The sequence below is a fragment of the Photinus pyralis genome, unplaced genomic scaffold, assembly GCF_008802855.1.
Source record: "Photinus pyralis isolate 1611_PpyrPB1 unplaced genomic scaffold, Ppyr1.3 Ppyr1.4_LG8, whole genome shotgun sequence".
NCBI lineage: Eukaryota > Metazoa > Arthropoda > Insecta > Coleoptera > Lampyridae > Photinus > Photinus pyralis.
The window spans coordinates 32,133,211-32,154,619 of NW_022170819.1; the positions used below are offsets into that span (position 1 = coordinate 32,133,211).

General features: G+C 34.7%; 1 long non-coding RNA gene across 1 annotated transcript in view; it reads left to right on the top strand.

The window, feature by feature from the left end:
* LOC116179628 overlaps window positions 1-19,046 on the top strand; it is a 40,358-nt gene extending 21,312 nt beyond the window's left edge. The window contains exon 2 of the long non-coding RNA XR_004147008.1: window positions 18,973-19,046. This is a non-coding gene — a long non-coding RNA (uncharacterized LOC116179628). The remainder of the gene's footprint in view (window positions 1-18,972) is intronic.
* Window positions 19,047-21,409: the final 2,363 nt, after the last annotated feature.

Sequence of the window (21,409 nt, forward strand, 5' to 3'; positions counted from 1 at the left end):
AAAAATTAGAAAAACAAAAAAGCTCGGAATATTTAAAACAGTACCAGAAAATAAAATTGAATTGAAAATCAAGATTGTTCCATTACCAAACTAATTACTGAATCTTAAAACAAGTTTCGACAAATAAATTGAAAATCCGGGCAAAAATTCGCACGTGTAGGGCCAAGTACCTACAACTAAAACATATAAGACAACGCTTGCCTTGCATCTTTGTTGAAGATCGAAATCCCGATATCAAATCTCGTTCATGACCTGGTGACCCATTTCCAACAAATGGTCGCTCATTATTAGCAGGTTGAAAATATGTCAAAGGTGCACTCGAAAGCAAATGGTGAGCTTAATCCAAGGTTATCAACTCGTATGTGACAGAATTGTAAGTAAAACGTCTCCGACACTTAAGCCAGTTCTTACACTTGAATTAAATGTAATTTGTTCTCGTCCGTTAAACTGGTAACAATTAAAATAGGGCCCTAAAACTAAAATCAAAGGTAATCCCTCTTTCTTGATAAACTAAAATGTACATGCCTTGCCTATTACATAAGGGGGATAATTATAGATGAATGCAACAATCATCGATGGAAATTGTAATATGACAAATATCGGCCGAAACCTAACTTCAATTACGGAAAATGCAAATGACGTACGAACGATAACAGGATAAAAACGCAATTATATCCTCCCTATGGAGTTTTTAGGTGAATCCGTCATAACATTATTTCCCAAATCCCCAATGTAATGAATCCAATTGCCAGAGATTAATAAAATATGGATGATGGCAATTAAAAATCCATGCGTTCTTAACCAACGCTTCAGCTGTTTAATTAAAATAAAGTGCGCTCTGTCACGGCTCACAAACGAAAGAGGAAGACGAAGCTCGACAACCAAAAAGCACGACAAAATGCGCGGTAAAATTGAGTAGCTAGTTCAAATTGCCAACAGTAGATGGAACCATTTATTGAATTGCTTCCCAAAAGTTACAGCGATCGTTCAACAAGAATAAACGTGAACAGTAATAATGTTTTGTATGAAGAAAATCAATCGTGACTGTGCAGGGCTACATGATGGGGGGTCGGCGACAACTGGGCGCCATCTCCAAACGAGGTGATTTTTCAGTTTCCCCTATTTTCTACAGTTTTGGTCCGATTCGAGGCCCGATTGTTTTCAGATTAGTGTTGTCGGAAAGATCGTAAACGCCTGAGTGACGTAATTCTGATTTTTTTCCCAAGGGCGAAATTACCCTACTTTTTCAAGGCGTGCGTTTTTGAGGAGTCGTCAACTTTGGGCGTCCAAAAGTTTCTTAGAGCTCGAATCGCGGTCTCTCTCGTATTGCCAATAGAAAGTCTAGTTATGAGAAGTGCCCCAAAAATTGAGTACTATTTTGAGGAGGGTTTTTAGTAAAAATCCACCAAATTGCGAATTGCGGGTGAACGGCACGTCGGAAGCGGGTACTGACTAAGGGAATGTGGTCGCCTTAGACAAAATCTTATTGTTTTTTTTCAAAACTGGCTAATAGAATACTGATTTGCCACACAAAAATGCGCTGGATGCGATGGATTGTATTTGTAAATTAAACCCAGAATTTGTGGTCCTATGTCTATAAGAGAAATCGTTACTAAATGATAATTTCGACAACGTTTTTGATCGCGTATAAAACAGCTCGAATTTTATAGACGTGTATAAATAGTGGTGTCATGGTTCTGTATTATTGAGAACCACTTCACAACTCTATATTGACACGACATTCTGCGATCAAGTCATAAATTATGGACAAATGAAAACACAATCTAAACGTTTTGATGTCGTACTTTACAGTTCACAAGCACGCAGTTAATTCGGTTATAAAAATAGCGGCGGCACTTACTATTATTGTGTGTTGTACACGCCGAAAATATAATTGCTACCGGTGGAATTGTCCAATTACCAATAATACCTACCGCTCGTCAATGACTTAGTACTGCAAATTGCGAATTTAGTAATTAGCGTTATGAAATGTTTTATCGATTTCAATTATTTTCAGTCGTAAGGCGCATTTTATTAGTCGATTTCGTTGCAATACAAGCGCTTTAATGGGCCATCTGTTTTCGAAAAAATGTCCGACAATAATAATTGAAAAGCGAAAGGATTTGGTACGGAAGATGGAGGGAACGCGCTTTGGGATTAATCCGCCGATCTCCCAATCTAAATTTCCAGCTTGGTTTATTATTTTGCTAGATGAGGGTTTTGTGGGCAATCGTACACCGAAAACCCATTAGTTGGAGTTTCTGTTGGACAATCGAAGAGGCTCTTGTTTCATTCGAAATGGACAGTTTCGATACGTGTGGCTTTTGGTCGAGGATTAGGTAAGACGTAAACGCCTACATTCTACGTCGATTGTTGTTATTTTAGTATTCATTGAATTGGTCACTCAAATCTCTTGATAAGTGGAAAAGTTAAATTTGCCTCGGTTACTGAAGCCACTACTTTTGTATCGCCTGTTCGCGTTGAATCTCATACGTCAAGATTACTAGAACAGAGGTTCGTATGTCCTTTGCGACTGGTATGGTCGTGGGTTCGAATCTCGCTGACGACTATCGACCCCTCTGTTTTAATTGTACACCAATTCTTTATCATTTACTTACATAAATAAGAAAGTTGCGTTTTGCGCACGCGCAGTACGATTTTTGCGCACGCGCAGTACGATTTTTGCGCACGCGCAGTACGATTTTTGCGCATGCGTTTTATTTGCTTTAATTAGATAATTAGGTTAGGTTACAGTCAGGTTAGGTTTAGGATTTAACGCACTTGCGACTGTACTGTAGGGATGGTAAGCATATATATCGGAAACCGTCTCCAAAGTAGTCGTCTAGTAACAAAAAGTCCGAATAATGTCACCGGCAAGTGCCCATTTTGCGCCCATTTCGATTAGTTTTTTAAATTTTTTTTTGGCGTCCTATTTCGTAGATTCATTTGAATGTTTTGAGGCACTGAAAGTGTCATACGATAGCCCCACTCTTCCTCTTTCGATCGTTTTGCCAACCGTTCGATTACCTTGAATATTAGCGAATATATTAATTTTTTGCAAAGGTATGCAAAATTCGAAAAATGAAAATTGGCCCGTACGGCCAAAACCGTTAATTTTTTATGAAATTTTTGCAATCCACGTTGCCTAATGTATAAGATGACATCGCAAAAGCGACGATTTCTCACAATTTTTTCTTCGATTTTTCCATGGCAAGGATATGGAAATTCTATCGTTTTGAATTTTTTCGTATAACTTTTGAAGTAAGCTTCGTATTTCGACGAAACCTTCTTTAGCGTGTTCTTTGACATACATTGCAACGTCCGACGTGTCGGCAGATCCAATCTTTTTTAAACTTTTGAGGGGAATATTTTTTTTTTTGGAAATATAACTTTTTGGAAAATTTCAATTTAAATCGTCGTCTACGTACTTTTGTGCATACAGGATACTGAGGAATATAGTATATAGCTTGGTAAATATAGACTGAATACAAAATTTTTCTATATGAAAGTTGCTTAACATTTTATTTCGCATAATAAGGCAGCATTCATTGTTTTTATTTCAGAAAACAAATGAATAACGAAAAACAATTGAATTTTTTAAAATATTTTCTTTAGGCTCACTAATAGAGATTTTTTTCTCTCTTTTCAATGACGTAACACGTTAGAACCCGTGTAGAAAAAATTAATTTTTATTTCAATCTTTATGTGATAGGTTATGCCACTGCCTTATAGTTAATGGTGAACATTTTGGACATTCATTGCGATGAAACCATTTTACTGCTAATTTCGTTTTGTCTTCAAGGTTTAATATGAAACGTACCCGTTCATTTGTTTTATTTTGATGTAGGATATCTGGATTAATGTTATTGATCTAATTATAATTAATTTTTTCGAAAAATTTTGTTGAATAAGGGTACTAATATGTCAAAAAGAGAAACAAGTTAAAAAGTAATCGTAAACGATTTACATAAAGCGCATTTCCACTTGCATTCATTTCCCATTTGTAAGATGCAACTTCTGTTAAAATCGTAAAAATCCGCCCACAAATATGAAAGATAGCGTTGCACATGGGCAATCCATTGTTGACGTGTTACTTCAATTTCAGTTTATGCGAAGAATTTCATTTCAATGCTTTTCTAAATAAGAAAGTTGGAACTGCGCATGCGCAAACCTAAATTTTAAAACTAATGTTAGATTTTCCTTTGTTCCAAGCGCCTAAGTATCAAATTTCACTTAAATAGTTCCATAGATAAAAAAGTTGGCACTGCGCATTCGCAAAATAAAATTTTGAAACTAGCGCTAGATTTTCCTTTATTCCAAGTGCCTATGTATCAAATTTCGTTTAAATTCTTCCATAAATAAAAAAGTTGGCACTGCGCATGCGCAAAACCAAATTTTGAAATTGGCGTTTGATTTTCCCTTATCCCAAGTGCCTATGTATCAAATTTCGTTTAAATTCTTCCATAAATAAAAAAGTTGGCACTGCGCATGCGCAAAACCAAATTTTGAAATTGGCGTTTGATTTTCCTTTATCCCAAGTGCCTATGTATCAAATTTCGTTTAAATTCTTCCATAAATAAAAAAGTTGGCACTGCGCATGCGCAAAACCAAATTTTGAAATTGGCGTTTGATTTTCCTTTATCCCAAGTGCCTATGTATCAAATTTCGTTTAAATTCTTCCATAAATAAAAAAGTTGGCACTGCGCATGCGCAAAACCAAATTTTGAAATTGGCGTTTGATTTTCCTTTATTCCAAGTGCCTATGTATCAAATTTCATTCAAATACTTTTATAAGTAAAAAAGTTTGCAATTCGGTTTATAAATGGTCGAGATGCGAAAAGGGCACTGTGAATTTTGAATCGATTCGATTCAACTTTTGGCATTGCGTATTATATGGCTAAATCTATGCCCATATTGAATTTCATGCAATTCAGTTCATAACTAACGGAGATGTAAAAGCGATCGAACATTTCTAAACAAAGTTATCGTTCACACGGACAGATAGATGGACAGACAGACAAAGGAACAGACGGAGAGACCAACCGGCAGGCGACAGATAGCAATGCAAAATTATAAACGATCTCTAGGATCGTTAATAAACGGCAAAAGTGTAAAATTATGGAACATGTAAAAAACGGTTTTTTGTTTTTTTTACAATAACTTTTTTTGTAAGCGGTACAGAAAAAATTCCTTCCTTGGTACAAGACTCGACACCATAACGAACCAAATAGCGAAAAAAGTAGAACAATAGCTCTTAAGATAAAAAACTAGTAGCGTCGCAAAGTTAGCGGACGGACGGACGGGCGGACGGACGGACGGACGAACGGACAAAGTGGCCACAATAGCGCATTTTTTTTTATTTTTGTGGAAATGCGCTAAAAAACATCTTTCAAATGAGCCTAATGAAAAGGTGCTCCGCCATTAAAAAAAGTTTTTCGTTACTCATTTGTTTTCTGAAATAAAAACAATTGAATTCTGCCTTATTATGGGAAATAAAATGTTAAACAACTTTCATATAGAAAAATGTTGTATACATTCGATATTTACCGAAATATATACTATATTCCATACATAATGGGCACCCTGTATAATGAAGTTTGATATTTTACTTCTGTTATGGCCGTAAAATCGCAGTCAAACATCTTCACTCACTAAATTTGGTTTTCATGACATTCGCTCGTCTTCGGCGGCCATTTTGTATACTTTTATTAGAGGAACGTACCATCAAAATTTCATAAAAATTGCTCCATAAATAAGAAAATTACGTTTTGCGCATGCGCAGGGCGATTTTTTGCGTATACATTTTGCTTGCTTTTTTTAAAGAGACTTTGCAGAAAAATTTGGTTTAAATTTAAATTTAAATAAGAAAGTTGCGTTTTGCTCACGCTTCATTCAAGCCGCTTGGCACTCCTTCAACGTGACAATCTATTGCACAAAATTTAGAACAATTCCCCTAAAAGTAGCTGAAAACCGTACAAAAACGCAAACTAACACATTTTTTTTTAATTTTTAAAAACGATTGATAATTTATTCCGAAATCCCTTGAAAGAACGAAAAATGTACAACGCTTGTTTAAAAATAGTAATACATAGATACTAAATTACTTACATAGTCCAAATAGTTTGGTTGTACAAATCCTGACAGCTTCAAAACTTCACTTTGCTTTAAAACAGAATGACAAATGTTCGGTAGCTATTCGGACGGTACAAACTTTTACTTTTAATTAGAAGAGGACAGTAAAAAAAGGCTTCGTTGTGCACTACAACTGCCTGCTTTTTCAACTCGACGAAACATTTTCCCAAATCGGACAACATACGTTAAACGTCTTTCACCACGTTAGTTTGCTTCACACGAAATATTTTCTCACATAAACAGGCTGACTGGCAGTAAAAAATCCTCGTAAACAAATTTACACGCTCCTGAACCGTCTCGAAACTAGCAACCTGTTTCTCTCGTTCTCTCCAGTATTTAAGGAAACAACACTTCTGTCATAAAATAAATCTTCTCTAAGAATTTTCAAAAATCACGACGGATCGCCCCAAACGTCCCCACTTCCGCCGAAACACCTGCGTCTTCGTCATTAGGTCCAGAACACGTGCGTTAATTAAATTTCGCCTGACAATAAATAATAAATAATAATAAACTTCTTATCGCAAACGACCAGATGTGTCGTAGTTAAAGCATCCTACCCGAATTGAACAATTTACAAAAGCGATAAAACCAAAACGAAACCTATGCAATTACAAAGAATTTCAAAAGAAAATATAAACACTGTAAATAAACTCCCAGATTTACTTAATAAATTCAAATGTCAAACTTAGGAACATACTGGAAAGTACCGTTAAAGGGTATAGAAATCCGCTTAATACGCATTAAGATACTTATCAAGGCTATGGTTTTGTTTGAGGGAGAGAAGGCGCAAAGTTTTTTTGTTTCGCATATGATTCGCTTTAAATGCGAGAGGTGCGCAATCGAAACGATATCGGAGAAAACTTACCATTGCAGCATCGCTCCACGACAGAGGGAAATTACGTGGGAAACTTTTTACACCACTTTGGTTAACTTGCTTCTGCACACTTGATTATAAAAATGACAAACCGCGTTTTCAACTAAGCAAATAGGGCTGACTGTCCGAGAATTTAGCGTGAACAAAACTTACACGTTCTTCAACCGTCGTAAAACCAACAGCCCCGTTGTCTCCAGTAGTTAAGGAAACCCCACTTTCACCATAAAATAATCTCCTTTAAGAATTTTCAAATAAATTGGGTACGCAGTGCATAATACAAATTGCGAATTCTGTTCCGAGTGTTCGTTCGAGTTAATTGATGTGAATCTTGAGCACTCGTGTTTTACCTACATTTCGCGTAGAAAAGCTAATGGGGTGCTAGTTTGAGATAATTTATTATTATGAAACTGGGAAATTGGGTATGCTTATAATGAAATAGTGAAGTTGAAAAAGTAAGCGCAATTGTGAGCAAATTCCGCGACAAAATTAATAACTGCGGAACCGAATATTTATATTAAACAAAGGAATTTCGCTATTACCTATAATTTACCTTCTTGGCAACTGTTTTCGGACCCGGCAAGGTGCGCCTCCGCATCTTTAAAGGAAGCAGAAAGTCGCGTATTCAAGATCACCTCTTCCTTCCGTAGGTATACCGGGACCAAGAGTGTATTTTTCCACAGAAATTAAGGTATTGTTTTCATTGTTTTCAGATGAGCTATTTGAAGGTAATGTATATCGTGGGTGAAATTTACCACTTTATTTTGCGGATTTATTTTCCGGAATATTACAACGCGTATTGTTAAATCTTGTAGGTATAAATATAAATTTTAACGTGCGCCCAAAAGCTCAAAATACCACAATGGAATTATAGCTGGAAAATTAAAAACAAATTTAAATTACAACCGTGGCAATCCTAAAACAATGGAACAAAAGGTGCAAAGTCATCGGGAGGAAAATCGAACAAAGGAAGGGCACTTCTGCACTCACAGTGGAAGTTAATCAAAGAGATTTACTTCAATTTAAAAAAAATTATATAAGATTTGTCCGCTAACTTCCATCTACTCGCAAGTTATAATCCGTTTATACAGAGAAAAAAACGGGCAAATACGACTTGTCGGAAAGTTTTTATCTCGCACGAAGAGTCTTCAATTCTTTTGTCTTCCGCCGAGAAATCGAAAGAAAGACGTATTACTTTCCAGTTGCGACAATACCCAAGGGAGGGAACGGCACGTCTCTGCCCTAACGCATTTTTGTTTCGGATAGGACGAGGTCGACATTTCTCTTTATACTGTACGGTTTATGCACACATACGTCGATTATCTGCGCTCGTTACGTGCACGTACACAAAAAAAAGCGATGAAAGGAAGATAAATTGGGGATGTGTTGGGGAAAATTATGTTTGCAGATCGTTAGACACAAGTTTGGAGCTCGCGCTTTATTGCGGAAGTGAATCTGTCACATCTTTGTATTACACTAGACTGATTTGTATTGTGTTTTGGAAAGACACGAGGGATAAGAATTGATTTTCGCTTTCAGTATTAAAGGGGTAATTTTTGTTTCCGATTGTTTAGAATGATCAGTTACCCGTCGAAGATGCTCGTCTGTTTTTAGGTGCTGTTTATGTACCGGGTGACCCAATAAGACTGTTCCTGGGCCATATCTCGAGAACAGTTCGTGGTATGACTTAGGGATAAGAAAATTATTGGGGTAAATCGGTTATGAAGAATCGCTGGAAAATATTTTCAAGTTCTAAAAATGACCAACAGAGAGCGTAACTGCCATCTTAAATTTTAAAATTGCATTTTCTTTAAATTTCGTATAATAAACTAAACATTCTTTTTTCACATTTTTAAAGAGGAGCAGATTATCTATCATTTTCGTAAAAACTATGACACAGTTATTTCAAAAACAAAGTTGGCGTAGGGCGTTCAATTGTTTTTGCAATAACCTGCTTTAACTTCTTAACCGTTTGACCGATTTTAACAAATTTGGTATCGTTGAAAAAGGCATACCTTGGGCAATGAGAATCAACCGAAATATAGTTAATTTAGTTGAATCCTTCTCCGCCATGGTGCTAGTTTTGACACAATGATCCAAAACCCCTAAACAAATTAACAAAATCAAATGGAATTATATGACTTTTTCTTTATGAAAAAGTACCCAAATAACACTCAAAGAGGCCAGTGAAAACCGTTTTTCAAAATCTCGTTCCTAACCTCAAATATTGGGAAAATGAGATTAATTAATTAAAATGCTTAAATTGTATCTTATTTGACGTATTTCCGGTATTTGTCGATGGCGCGAAGAGTTTGTTTGGCAAAGCAAAAACAATTGAACGCCCCACGCCATCTTTGTTTTTGAAATAACTGAGTTTTTGTTTTTACGAAAATGATAAACTGGTTCTCTTTAAAAATGTGTAGTTTATTATGCGAAATTTAAAGGAAATGCAATTTTAAAATTTTAGATGACAATTACGCCTCCTGTTGGGTCATTTTTAAAACTTGAAAAGATTTTCCAGCGATTCTTCATAGCCGATTTACCCGATAATTTTTTTACCCCTAAGTCATACGACGAACGGTTCTCGAGATATGGCCGAGGAAATTTAATACGCAACTGCGCTTGGGATGATTTACATTTGGTAGATGCAGTTAATGATGCCGTGGATTTGTTTTACCAGAAGTTTAATTCAATCATTAGCGATTGTGTAGGTACCTAAAACTAAATTATTTCGGCGACAATATCCAGTTTGGTTTACTCATTCCATAATCGTAAATCTAAAACTTAAAGACAAATTGAGGAAAAAACGACATTTATCTGAATACTGGTTAATTAAATATCAGAATTTAAGATCGAACATAAAAAATGAAATTCAAAATGCCTATCTACAATATATCAGATCAATTGAATCGGATATTGCTGATAACTGTAATAGGTTCTGGAATTTCATTGACAATATGAGGCGTCACGGAAGATCAACTGAATTATCCATGTCATACAATAACATTACATATTATAAGTCTCAGGATATTGCCAATTGTTTTGCGGACTATTTTAAATCCATATATTCTGATTGTTCTGCGGGGTATAATTTAAATATTGACAGTTCACAGGAAACCTTTATTGACAGTGCACTACACATTAATGAAATCACGATTTGTGATATAGAATTAGCGATCAAGCGTCTTAAGCCAAAAAAGTCTTGTGGACCCGATGGAATTCCACCATATATTTTTAAGGCTTGTCGAGAATATCTAGTAAAGCCATTGCATACAATATTTAATTTAATTATTAAAACTATTATATTTCCCAACAAATGGAAATTAACTAAAGTTACTCCTATTCACAAATCCGGGAATTCTAAAGTAATCAGTAATTATAGACCGGTTGCTGTACTTTCCACTCCTGCAAAAATTTTTGAAAGTATACTCTATAAGTATATATTTGATCATGTTAAATCCTGTATATCTATCCATCAACATGGTTTCATGCCAAAAAGATCCACGGTAACAAATCTTTGTAATTTTGTACATTACGCTTCTTTTGCGTTGGATAAAAGAAACCAGGTTGATGTTATATACACTGACTTTAAAAATGCATTTGATACCGTAGATCATGATAAGCTTATGGATAAATTAATACAGTACAGCTTGTCAGTGCCCTTATTAAAACTGTTGATATCATATTTGAGAGGTCGTTCACAAATTGTCTCTTATAAGAATCATATTTCTCGAGTTTTTCATACATATTCTGGGGTGCCTCAAGGCTCAAACTTGGGACCATTATTATTTTTACTTTTTGTTAATGACTAACTCGAGAAATACGCTATTCTCAGGTTTTGCTGTTTGCAGATGACTTAAAGTTGTTTAAGTCTGTAAGTTCAACAGCTGATTGCGCTGAATTGCAAACCGACTTAACAGCATTGACTGCTTGGAGTACAACTTTCAAACTAGAATTTAATGTAAGTAAATGTAAAGTGTTGACATTTTCTAAGCGGAAAAATACCATATTTTTCGAATATGATATCAATGGTATCACAGTTGAAAGAGTTTATGAAACAGCTGATTTAGGTGTCACACTTGCGAGTGATTAGTCGTTTAAAAACCATATAAATAAAATAACAGCGGTTGCATATAGAAACCTTGGATTTGTTATAAGGAACTCTTGTCAATTAACTATTAGTACGTTAAGTATTTTATACAATGCCTTTGTTAGATCCAAATTAGAGTACGCATCTATTATCTGGAAACCCTACAATTCTAAAGAGTGTCAACTTATTGAACGTGTACAGTTTAAATTCTTAAAATATGTATATTACAAGCATTATGGCACGTATCCTTTCTTGATATCTTATAAGTCTATAAGAGAGTCATTCCAATTAAAAACGTTGGAGCATAGAAGGAATGTCCATTCTCTTATTTTTCTATTTAAAATTCTGAATAATTTGATTGACGATACAGCTATGAGAGGCACAATCAACTTCTATGTTCCAAATGTTATACCATCAAGAACTCGAAATTTATTTTATATCCCCCGCGTCAACACATATTATTGTAAAAACTCTGCATTGCTAGCAGCATTACATCTTTATAATAGTGTGCATATATGGAATAACACCATAGATATTTTTTATATGTCCCTAAGGCAGTTTGCAAGATCGTGTGACAATATTCAAGAACTGTAAAAAAAAAATTTTTTTTCACAGCATTTTTCTTTTTTATTCTTTCTTTTGTTTTCCTTTGTCTTTTTTTATTTAAATACTCTTAACATATTTTTTTATATTCTTTATAATTTCGAATAGTTTCTTTTTAAAATTAATACATGAACATTGTTATTGGGGCAACCTGTTATGTTCATAGATAAAATAAATAAATAAATAAATAAACAGTCTTATTGGGTCACCCGGTATATTATTTGAGAAAATGTTATCACTGGTTCAACAGAAAATTGTCACGTTCTAGTAACGATGGCGATTTCAATTCGGGAGGCTATGGGTTCGAATCCCGCTCCCGACTGCTCTGTGTGTGTTTTGTCAGGGGGTTTTCCTTATATACCTGGACTTTCTCATAATGCACCGACATAATTAATGATAAAATTACTGATCTAAAACGACAAAGTGCGTTTTGGCGTTTTCCTGATAAAGTTGGTATTTAAGATCTCCACTGAGGAATGCATATTTTGGTCGGAACGGAATTATTTGCTTCAGGGTTCTTTATTCCACTCTAGTTAAGGGTAATTCTAATTACATTTATATTTCGACTGGAATTCTTTTCTTGTTTATGGTTGCGCTGATGTTCTTAGTTTTATTTCCTTTATTGGATCACCTTAACAATAATTTATTTACAATATATACAGATTTGCAATATGTGAGCGTCGTTTACTCTGCGGTATTGCTGGTGGAGGGCGTATCTTCTGGGGTAGATTGTAGGCATCGTTGTTAAATTAACTGTAACAAAATTATTATATAAAAGTGGTAACCTAGAAATTTTATTTAGAAACATCTTGTAGTATCTGTTATAAAATTCCTCCGTTAGATGCTGCCGTTGTCGTACCCGTCCTTTGAATTTAAACTCCTTACTGGAGTCGTTAATCCTTGTAGGGTTAAAACCCTGCGGGATTGCGTTCATGCATTCGGTCGGTAGATCGGACTTGAACCCAAGTATCATCATTTCCGTGCTTGCTGTCAGATTCAACTGACTTTGAGAAGAGGTCGCTTGAACTGGATGGAAGTTTCCTTTAAGGTCCGTCGTCAGGTAAATCCTTGCCGGGAGCTACATCGAGGCTTTCATTTGACAGCGATAACCAGTGACGGTGTCTACAGACCCAGCACCGGCTCCGGTTCAACAGTTGCATAACATACAAAATTATACAGGGTGCCCATTATGTATGGAATATAGTATATATCTCTGTAAATATGGAATGCATACAAAATATTTCTATATGAAAGTTGTTTAACATTTTATTTCCCATAATAAGGCAGCATTCAGTTGTTTTATTTCAAAAAAATAAATGAGTAACGAAAAACAATTGATTTTTTTTAAATGCCAGTATACCCTTTCATTAGGCTCATTTGATAGAGATTTTTTTTCTCTTTTTGATGACGTAACATGTTAGTATTCCCTTACACAAGAAAATGTTTCCAAAAAAAATTATTATAATTACATCAATATAACATTAATCTAGATATCCTACATCAAAATAAAACAAATGAACGTATATGTCTCGTATTAAAAACCTTGAAGACAAAATGAAATTAGCAATAAAATGGTTTTCATCGCAATAGGTGTTCAAAAATTGTTATGCAAGGCAGTGAACTAACCTATCAGGGAAAGCTTGAAATTAATGTCTTGAGTATTGTGGGAGATTATTGGTAGTTTCGTGTTGTCTTCAAGAAACGTGCACGTTCATTTGTTTTATTTTGGTGTAGGATATCTTGATTAATATTATTGATGTAATTATAATAATTTTTTTTTAATGTTCTTGTATAAGGGTACTAACATGTCACGTTATTGAAAAGAGAAGAAAAATCTCGTAATGAAAGGAAAATAGAACGTTTAAGGCTCCTCTGTAGTCAATCCGCCATATTGGAAAAATAACTAAACTTTCTTATGAAATGCTGCTTTTGTAGTTGAAGTCTAACAAATTCTCGATAGTGGATATTCTTTGCAATGATGAAAAGAACGGCGGTACTTAAAAAAAGCTGAAATATTGGTCTTAGTTTTTTAGGAAGATCGTTGAATAGAAAAATCGTTTTTCGTAAATAACAGCCGTTGTAATGGGAGTAGAAAAACCTACAGCACCAATTTGGAAATCCGACAGTATTTTTTACGGCGGTACTTAAAGATATTATTTCCATCTATTATGATAAGGCATATATTTTAAAAAAATAAGTTCCGCGATTTTCAGAAAAGAGCTCAACGTTAACATAAAGGTAGGCAACTCAAATTGCACTTAAACCCCTAAGGCGATATCTCATTACTTGCAAGGGAAAAAAAAGAAACTACCTGGCATTATCCTGGCACATTGTTACCTCGTTCCTAATGACATGGATTAGGTAAACTACTATATAATTAACTAATGTTTATTTTTATTTTTATAGAAATACTTTTTTATTTCTAAAACACTTTTCATTCTATCTAGATTCTTCAAGAAATTTGTTTAGGAAGATATCAAATAGTAGCCCCATTTTTTAGCTCAACCCAAGCGGAATACGACCACTTATGTGTTTTAGATACATAGTGAGACGATTATACCAATAATTTGTTGGCTTCTTGTCGCAATTCAGGTGTGGTGTAAAAATGTGACTCCTTTTTGTTTTTTTAACATTTTGTACCATAAAACTGCTTATCTGCGTGCATAAAAACATTTAAAAAAATGTGGTAGGGCAGGACAAACGCATGACCTCGACATAAGGAGAAAGCACAATACCACAATTCCTATGTAGTATCCTTACAAAATACATCAGAAGTTTCAATTAGTATCAATTCAAAAGTAAAGTTTGTCAAGTTAGCGAGACACCACCAAAATGAATATCCGTATCAAAAAAAGCGGCGAGTACCTATGCCTTTTGATAGAGTCCCGCAATCTTCACATCAACTTTGCTGCGATTTTTTTTAATTTCCATTACTATGTGGCAACAGAAAACGGTATGTTCTATACTGTGTACTTATTTTTAGCGGATTTTTTTAAGAAATAAAAAAATGTGTAATGTTTGCGTTTTGCCCGTCCGCCCGGGCCCCTTTTTTTTTAACTACTATTAGGGGAATGGTAATATATATAGTCTTGGAATTTTTTGCAATAAGTAGCCTATACCTTGGAGGTCCGCTAGACGGCCATTACTTTTAGATGTTTTAAGGCCCCCCTCTTTTTTACCCTTATCAAAATAGGGAGTTCGGGGAAGAGATGGACTAGTTTTATCCATACTCTAATGAAAGGTCTCAACAAAAGGAATCCATTTTTACCTCTTCGACGCTTCATCGTGATCGGTTATAATTTTTATCTCAATAGCGAATTACCGGAGGAGGTACTCACAAAGGGCGATTGGGACGTGTGGAACAAATATATCCATTGGTAAGATCAACACGATAAGAGCGAATACAGTTTGTCGGAGGAGAGGCAGAATGAATCGTCTGGACGAGACATCTATTGATGAAGTCGAAGCGAATATCTTGACAACAGAAGAGCCTTATAACCCAAAGATTTACTAAGCTATTTCGGTTCAAAAAATGCACTTTATCTGCACAAGAGTTGTGCACAATTTATAATTGTTTCAATATGATCTGATATCAACAAGGATGAATACTTGGTCGTCAAAGAAATAGAGGAATGCCCAATTTCAATTTTCACTACTGAATTAAGGATTTAAAAAACCGAATGATACCGCACAAACGATGCCAATATCGATACTTACAGACCAAAAGGTGTAAATTCGATTGCTTGATGTCCATGTGATATCTCATGCGTTTTGGTGCCGAATATGGTTCTACCCATAAAAATGGAAGATAGGTTGCAATGACAATATGTATAGACATATGTTATTGTGTTAGTTACATTTTTACCAGCAGTTTTGTCTGTTCGTAAAAAACCTTCATGGGCCGTGCATAAATAAAACGAATACGCTAACTGTACAATTATTTTTTGAAAAGATAAGAACTTTTTTTGGTGCCGGTTTAGTATGCGGTCTACCTTAGAGATAGCGGTCTACACCCTATCAATCTGAATGTAGTATGCGGTCTACCCTTTTACATTGGAATATTCGTCAGGTATTTCAAAAAAATAAAGCACATTTCAACCACTTTCTTTTTAGTGATGCATGATGATCATTAGATAATCACCCATAATTGCATTTTTGCAATTGCGGTCTGCTATCCCATTAATGGCCCATTATTGCTAATTACAATTACTTAATGGATAAGTATTAAGTAGCCCCATGTATATAAGCTGGTCAAAATCTCCCCATATTTTAGTTCATAACCATCCGTTGCTGCTCGTATTGCTGGCACTCAACATGTTACTTCGCGAATTTTATTTGAATGTGGGGTCTTCGGAAGAGACGGCTCCCAATAATTCAAAGAGAAGTTGAAATGGGATCGGTTATCCACTCTGACGAATGGCCTGCATATCGCAGGTTAACACAACTGGGCTATGACCACCAAACAGTAAATCATCAAGAGAACTACGTTAATCCAGAGACTGGAGCTCATACACAGGGAATTGAGCGGAGTTGGCTAGACGCCAAAATAAAAATAATGAAAAAGATGAGAGGAGTGCCCATCCAGCATTTCCAGTCCCACTTGGATTATGTTTGTTGGCGGATTTTGAATAAAAACGTAGATGATCTGTTTATAAAATTTTTAGACGACATTAGGCAAGTTTATCGCGAATGAATAAGTATATGTAATAATAAAAGTTGACAATGAATATAATGTGTATAGGATGTAATTGTTGCTATTGAATACAATTTTTCGTAATTCTGATGAGTACTTTTATTTACCTGTAACACCTTTAATATAGTCTAGGAACATACTAGATCGCACACTACATTCAATTAGTTGAGGTAGACTGTCAGCAAGATGGTAGACCGCATACTAAATTCAATTTGGATTGGTAGACCGCATACTAAACCGGCACCCTTTTTTTAAATAAGTAAATAATAACCTATTAATTATAAAAATGTCTAAATCAAAGTTGATCAGTAAAATTGATTAAAACAAATAACAGGAAATAATAATAAGGTGTAATTAACTAATAATCTATTGGGAAATGTTAGCAAACATTGCGAATTTTCTCCACTAATTACCTTAGAATCAAGTAATTTACAGAAGATCTCATTATAGACAAATGGAGTAAAAGGAACAGGTATTTGTGTAGCTTTATTGGAATATTGACTACACCTTTTCAATAAACTTGTTTACATAATTAGTCCTTGATCATTATACCTGGTCTATTCAATAAATGAAGAAAATATGCAAAACTGAAAAGGATAGAAATATACCGTTTTCGCACTCCACGAATATACGTAGAAATGTGTATTGTTGGTGGTCTAACCAATTGCAATAACATTGAAATGCAAATTGACTACAGAGGAGCCTTAATAACTTTCATATAGAAAAATGTTGTATACAGTCGATATTTACCGAGATATACAGGGTGTCTTAAATTGAGTATGTTAACATAGCCATGTTTCTTACAAATTCGGTTAAATTGGCAAAGTTGTGTAGTTTTTGATGCTGATATTCCGATATTTTGAAAAAAATCAACCGTTTCCAAGATAATTGGAAAAAATGAAAATCGCCATTTTTAAAAAGTTCAAATAAAAGTTGCAAGATTCGATGGGATAAATTCAATGGACGTAGAAAACTTTTTTTCAAAATGGCGGTTTTCGAGGTATTGACATCAACTTCCTTATTTTAAATAGACGCCATATAAGATTTTGATGCCACTCGATATAGAAAAAAATTCCAAACCAAACACTTAGTATTTCATTTAGGAATCAACCTTGTATTTTTGCCTCGAAGTTTACAATGTATTTCTTATGGCAATAATTCCATGGCTGATTGTGATTGAAACTTGCATAGTCACCATCGACATGGCCCTGGAATTATTGCCATAAGAAATACATTGTACACTTCTAGGCAAAAATGCAAGCTTGATTTCCAAATGAAATACCAAGTGTTTAGTATCACTGGTTTTGTAATTTTGTTCTCTATCGAGTGACGTAAAAATCCAATATGGTGGCCATTTAAAATAAGGAAGTTGATGTCTATATCCCGAAAACCGCCATTTTGAAAACTTTTTCTACACATATTGATTTTATCCCATCGAATCTTGCAACTTTTATTTGAAAATTCGATAGCTAAAATATTTGAACTTTTTAAAAATGTCGATTTTCACTTTTTTCCAATTACATACCTACGAAACGATTTTTTAAAATGTCGCATCGGAATATCCATTAGCATCAAAAACTAAACAACTTTACTAATTTAACCGAATCTGTAAGTATATTATACTAAGATAGCCATGTTATTCTACTCAATTTAAGTCACCCTGTATATTATAGTTTTTTTTCCTTAATTTTCTTAATTTTTCTTAAATTTCTCCGAATTTCGATCTTTGGCCAGCGTTTGGAGGCGTAAGACAAAGTGCGCTATTGTGTCTTGATTTGCTAGAGAAGCAGGGAGACTGACGCTTTCCGCTTGCGCGTCGCCTTATATCCAATGGAATTGTTTTTACGACAGATGGCGCACGATATTGCGTGAAGTCACAGCGTTTACGACGAATGGCGAGCGGGCGATGTTACGTGACGTCACACGTTCTTGAATCGGGTGGTACTAATCTCCGCCTCAAGAATATAGGAAGGTAAATAAAACAATAATATTTATTTATAAACGAAACGGTTCTTATTCTTTTAAATACCTCGCTGGAAGAAAATACAAGTCAGTAAATGGTGAGGAGGCAGCTCAAATAAATGCAGTTTGATCGGACATGAATACTTAACCATCTCTCATTTAACATCTAGTTCATATTAAAATCGGACACATCTTTGATCGTCTTAAAAGAAAAGTTAAACTTTGTACAAATAATAAATAACAAATAATCTGATTTACAGTATATTTTTTTGTTCCTCTCCTGGTTTACATAATGGGAATACGTTCTCGAATATCACTGGAGACGCTTCACAAAGTGATTGTAAAGCGAAGTTTTCATAAACTGAGACGAGATGTTGTGCTGCAATTGTCGATGACTGTCGTCCCGAGTATATCTCTACTTTCTTCTCCCACCGGATGTACTTTCTATCGTTAATTTGGTACTGACGATGCCAAATTTTCCCTTCGGAAAGCGACTGTAGCGATAAATTCGGTGTGGCTTATTCATTGTACGATAAAGAAGGTTTAATTTCATTTAGAGTATTTTACCTATACGCTTGCAAGTTTCAACGTTCTGTAATAGTCTTTCTTTTTTCTTTTCAGGGTACTTATTATTTAAGGACTTTTGTGAAAACGTATCCGAAGTGCCGGTTCCTGAATTACGGTTTTACGAAGAGGTGAGTGATTGTTAATTACATTTGTGCATGCTTGTACAATTCAGTCTAAGTAGATTTTTTATAGTACGATACCAGAGCGATATTGAAAACTTTTTAAATTATGTGGACGGTATGTCTCTTCATTTGTGGGTGTATTTAACTTGGAAATATTTTTCACGCTTGTGGAAAATTGTCTCGTGTGACATATCATATTCTTTTTCAACGTTCGTTATGAAACACAATTTCAAGTAGGTAAAGGGATCACGCTGAGGATCGCGTAAATGTTTTTGTTCAACGACAGTTTTAATTACTCCGGGGTATAGCACCTTTGATCACTGTGCGATTTGGAATTTCACATCAAACGTACACTTTTACGCATGTTAATTAAAATTTTGTCGCAGTCTTTTTTCACTTGTCTTTTTATACTAAATGAACGTAAAATGCACGACTGCGAGTGAATTCTTTTTTAGTGAGAATTTTTTAATTTCGAATTAATTAAACGCTACGGGTTGTTTTTATCAAAATGCTATCATAAATCAAAAGCTCTCCAAGTAATATTAAATCACAAACATTTCATTAACAAAGCTAAAATGAAGCTGATTCAAATTTTAAAGATTATTGTTACCACACCCTTCGTATAGGTAACTGGCCTCTCGTTCAAGGTATCACAGCCGAAAGTTGGATATCGTAATGTTGTTTTCGTTTCAGAAAAAGTGAGAATCTCAAGGTCATTAAATTAAAGACTTAAGAAAATTTCGGAGGTTCTAAATACTGTTCCAGGTTGTAGTTGACGACTTACCGAGTAATAAAAACTCCTTAAGCGATAGAAAAGCTCTGCAACATTTGGCATTCAAACACATTTACAGACTAATAAGTTTATTAAAAGTTTAAAAGTCCTCTCGGAGAGAGAATTTGTTCAGGAATTTTTCGAGTTCAAACATTAAAATTAATTTTTGATTCGTTACTTTCATGTTGAAAATCTGACATACCACGTTCGTCGAGATTAGAACCCTCGTTTAGGAGTGCGCCATTTTGAGGTAGCTTGCAAATATTTTTACTAAATCAGATACGTCGTCAATGGTCTCGTGCTTTGTAGCACTGACTATTTGCAGATACCAAATTTGTAATTAATTTAAGAAACACGTGCAACACTTGACTTCCCACAAACGGCCAAAGGCGAAAGCCCCATTGTAACTCTTCCTCGTCTATTTAACAACTACTTTCTTTTTTCGCTTCTCATCTTTCGCCAATTTACATTTTCCCTTATAAATTGACTCACAAAATCAAAAATTTCATACACTTCCTTAAACATAACACAAATACAACAAATAACAAAATTATGTCGTACAAAATCAAACTTTCTTCAATAAACGAACCTTACTATCAAAAAGACGAACGCCATCTTAACATCCAACAAGCGGACTGCCCAAAGCAGGGTTTGAAGCGTTTGAAACTAATACTATCGGACCACCACCGAAAACGCCTCCGATATACGACAAAAAGGTACATTTCAAACGTTCACCACAAAAAAAAAACATTTTTCGTGTTCTTCTGGTATGTAAGCCTCTTCCACCTTCATAATCACCAAATTTGAATAACGCCAGCTTTCAAATAAACTCAACGTGCTTATCTTGAAACTAATTCAATTTCACCTTACGCAACGCGAAAACAAATGTTCTTAAAACAATGGCCAGATAAATTTTGAAAAATCTTTGAAACTAAGATATTGCCGAAAAACTGAAAATGTCAAATTTCGTTTTCATTTTCCCCTCGATTTTCCCTATCTCAAACGTTCGGAAATGGACAGTTTGCATTTTTTATGGGCACTTTTTTCGGGAGAATTTGAATCGGTTATCAGAATTTCCATAGCAGGTTACGTGCACTACTTGCTTACTTTTTTACGAACGCCATATTAGATTTTACAGAGGACAAAAAAAGAAATTGATTTGAATGCATCGCCATCATAGACATGTTGATTCAGCCAGATCTAGTTACCCGTTGATGTTTTGCTAAGAAATGAATGTAAAACTTTTGATTTTGAAACTTTATGTAAAAGTATAGAGGCTATAGAGTGTGGTCCTTCATTATTTGTCTTTTTTGGTCTTGTGTCTCATTCCGTAAAAATTCAATATGGCGCCCATAAGAAACAGTTTGGCGTGCTATGGAAATTCCAATAAAAGATTCTCCCAAAAAAAGTGCCTATAGAAAGTGCTAACGAGAACAGTTCATTTTCGACCGTTTTGGAAAATAAAAACAAAATTTGACATTTTCAGTTTTTCGGTGATATTTCTGATATTTTCAAAGATTTTCCAAAAATTTCCAATGCATTCAAATACTATCATAGCGTGTTTTCTGTATCTACGTTTTTAGCGCCGTGACGTCAT